The 4037-nt window shown below is 36.7% G+C and overlaps 1 long non-coding RNA gene across 1 annotated transcript; it reads left to right on the top strand.

Annotated features, from left to right (window-relative positions):
* Positions 1-3473: 3473 nt before the first annotated feature.
* Positions 3474-3717, top strand: LOC123264369. Its single transcript, XR_006509316.1, has 2 exons — positions 3474-3581; positions 3683-3717. It is a non-coding gene; the product is annotated as an uncharacterized LOC123264369 (long non-coding RNA).
* The last annotated feature ends 320 nt before the right edge of the window (positions 3718-4037 follow it).

Raw genomic sequence — 4037 nt, 5'->3', positions numbered from 1 at the left:
ACATACTTTCACACACACACACACACACACACACACACACACACACACACACACACACACACACACACACACACACACACACACACACAAACTACACTAAGCGCTGAAGAGCTCAGAACTGAAGAACGGCAAAACAGCTTCGACCGATGGCAGCTCCAGTGGGACGCTGCAGAAAAAGGAAGATGGACGTATCGTCTTATACCGAGGATCGACGACTGGTTGAACCGGAGTCATGGAGAGGTTAACTACTACCTTACGCAGATGTTGTCAGGACACGGCTGCTTCCGAGCCTATCTTCACCGCTTTAAGCACGACGATTCTCCGGAGTGCCCATCCTGCCCAGGTGTCGCTGAAGACGTGGAGCACGTGATCTTTGCATGTCCTCGTTTTAACCAACAGCGCGATGAATTAGAGAAGATTCTAAAAAAGAGAATTCAACCGGAGACAATAGTAGAAGAAATGCTGTCATCAGAAGCTGTCTGGAACGCCACGAGCACCTTTGCCACTGAAGTGCTTACAGAGTTGCGGTCCATCGAGAGAAAAAGAGCAGAAAACAGAAACTAGAAGGGAGATAGAAATAAAAAACATCTTAGCCACCAGAAGGAAGAGCGGCAGCTAATTCCTCCCCCCGCGAAGAAATGCCTTACGGCGGTACCATGGGGGATCAGAGGATAGAAGAGAAAGGGGTTTAGGGTTTAGTGGGTAGGGGCGCCAGCGTCGAGTTTTAGTATGACGCTGCGTCGAGTCGCCACATATCCAGGCCAAACATCTATGCAGAACATCTATGCAGTACATTTATAAAAAACATCTATGCCTGGAATGCGTAAAGAGCATTCCCCCCCCTTACAAGGAAAAAAAAAAAAAAAACACACACACACACACACACACATACAGACGCCGTGACAACCTCGCGGGGATAGTCAGGGAAGCTTCCTGTGACCTTCAAACGTCGAGATCTGATGAAAACTTGGTTTTTGCAAAATGGGGTGAAAACAATAACTTCCCGATTTTCGTAGCGGGAAGTTAAAAATTAGGAAAACGGTTGACCCTTAAGGCCATCCCTGCAACTTCCCGCTAATTCCGTTAATACCTGGCCGCTTTTTTGAGCTCTTCGAGCTCAAAAGTACAATCTGTGTGTTGTTTTAAGCTCTCCGAGCTCAAAAAGATACCTTTTCTATGCTTTTGAGCTCTTTGAGCTCAAAAGTCTGATAGAAGTTTCATAGAACACTATTTTTTGAATGTTCATACCGCAATAACTTTTAAATTAATGAACCGATTTTTACGCGGTTGGCAGCATTCTACGTAGTTTTTTAAGCCTTATAAATAATTTCTAAGTTTCAATTGGTCAAACTAGAAATTTCGGAGTAACTCTGAAAACACACTTTTTTCGGTTTTCTTTCGTTCACGATATCCCTCGAACGAATCAACCGATTTTGACCGGATTGGCGGCGATCGACGTGGTTTTTTAAGGTTGAGCGCTGATTAGTTTTTGGAATCGATCGGTTGAGCCGTTTAAAAGTTATCCCAAAAAAACCACTTCAGAAAAAATTTTTTTTTCTACTTTTTTTTTAGATTTCTCCAAATTTCTCAAAATCTATCGGTCCGAATCGGTTCAAATTAACAGGAAATTTAAGTTTGGCGAAGCCCTTTCGAATGGCACCAACCACGATGAAATCGGTTCAACCGTTCAAAAGTTATAAGAGGTTTACATACTTACACACACACACACACACACACACACACACACACACACACACACACACACACACACACACACACACACACACACACACACACACACACACACACATACACACACACACACACACACACACACACACACACACACACACACACACACACATACATACAGACATAGTGACACCCTCGCGGGAATAGTCAGGAAAGCTTCCTAGGACCTCAAAACGTCGAGATCTGAGGAAAACTCGATTTTCGAAAAACGGGGTAAAACCAATAACTTCCCGATTTTTGAAAATTTTCAATTTTCTCAACGGGAAGTTAAAAAAAAATAAATAAATACTTTTAATCAAATTAGAATTGAGTCAAGTATAACAAAGTTTAAAAATTTCTAATAATATTATGGATTTTAAAAAATTTCTCACATTTTCAATAAAAATTTCAATTTTTGTCCTGATTATTGCGCATAAAATTAACTGTGATTCTGATAGAGCACATTATACGTGTGCCGTAATAGTTATTTATGTACCTTGGGCGAGCCATGCGCCAATACGGTCGAGGTGATAAATATTTTCAGCAGGGATAGTATAAGGCTGAGGCCCGATAGGCCTCATTTTCGTTTTTTTAAATAATATCTATTTTAAAAAAGTTAAATAAATAATTTTGTAATTCTATAGACTTTTCAAAATCTATAATGATAATTGCTAGTATAATTATATGAGAAAAATATTAAAAAATTCGCTTTTAAAAATGTGACCAATCTTAACCGAATTATTAAGAAATTTAAAATTTACTTGGAGCTTCAGTTGGGTTGAAAAAGAAAAATTTTTTTTACTAAAAAGATTTTCCTTGAAATCAAAATTGAACATTTCTGTGATCTAGAGGTCTTAAAGATTAGAAATAAAATAGTAATAATAGAAATTTATTATATAAATAGCCAAATCAATTCAAGTGCCACTAAAGGGGTCCCCGCCACTAATGGGGTCTTTTACCTTAATTAGATCAAGAATTGCAGAATTTTTTACAATACCCGGAAAAAAGTTTAGATCTGCTCTGATTAAATTTGATCTGAGCAGATCAGATTTGATCTATATTTAGATCTAAGTAAATATGGACAGATCTAATTTGATCTGCTTAGATCAAACCAGATCAAGTTTGATCAAAAAGAAATTAAAAAGTAGATATGAATAGATCTGTTCTGATCAAACTAGATCCGGTCAGATCAAATTAGACCAATCCAGATCAAGTTTGATCAAAATTAAATTAAAAATTAGATATAAATCGATCTAACTTGATCTATACAGATCTAATTTAATCTGATTGTTACGCGGTAAAAAAAATTTAGATATGATCAAATCAAGTTAAATCAAATCAGATCAAGCTTAATAAAGGTGATATGGATAGATCTAATTAGATCTGCTCTGATCAGAGTAGATCTACTTAAGTACAACTTTTTATACTTTATGTTCTAATAAATAGCTTTTACAAATGCACTAACTTTGATCACGTTTTTTTTATTTCATACAAATTATAACCGGGTGTTATTGTTTCAATAGAAACTTTGAGTATTCTTCTTTACAATCACGTGCATGAATTCTTGTGTTAAGTAATTTATTCATTTGTAATTAATCATCGAAATTGTTGAAGATCAAGAATTTTCAATTTTCAAAAATTTATAACGCAGAAACTATCAACTTACGGCAAATTTTATAAGAGTAATTTTCATCTTAACATTGCCTAAAATATTGAAAAAAAAAATATCCGATCTCAAAAAAAATTATTTCTCAAATAATTGTTTAAACAAATGGCTATAAACAATAGATAGCCCGGGATTTCGCAAAAATGACTGCAATATTCGGTTTCAGCGGGTCAAAATACATAAAGTAATCATTAGGACACGGAAGTTGGCCTATTTTCAATTGTTCAAATTTAAGGTTAAACATGTAAACAGTCATTTGAACGGTGGCGAAATTCCGAGCCCTAGTAATCATATTTTGTACACCGACCTCAAAATTTTACGAAAAGATAATACAGCGCCTACACTATTATCTGAAGAGTAACTCAGTCAGGTACTTCTAGTAGCTGAATGGTACGCTCTGGGACTGACATGCAGGAGGACCCAGGTTCGAATCCCCAACATCGCAAATTGTTTTTCTACGATAATTCGATCCACAGATTCGGTAGAATCTGGCGCCAAGTTCCGTTCAAATTCGTTGTAAACGGAACGCCAGACTACCGAGTGTGTTTACTGTAAGCAGAACGGTATTTCGAGGTTGCAAAATTTTATTTAATTCGACGGTACTTCTTGTTCCTAAATTTTATATTATAACAGTAATTCA

This window comes from Cotesia glomerata, linkage group LG4 (genome assembly GCF_020080835.1).
Source record: "Cotesia glomerata isolate CgM1 linkage group LG4, MPM_Cglom_v2.3, whole genome shotgun sequence".
In the NCBI taxonomy this organism is placed as follows: Eukaryota; Metazoa; Arthropoda; class Insecta; order Hymenoptera; family Braconidae; genus Cotesia; species Cotesia glomerata.
The sequence above is the reverse complement of the archived record's forward strand: the minus strand, read 5'-3'. Positions and strand labels throughout refer to the sequence as shown.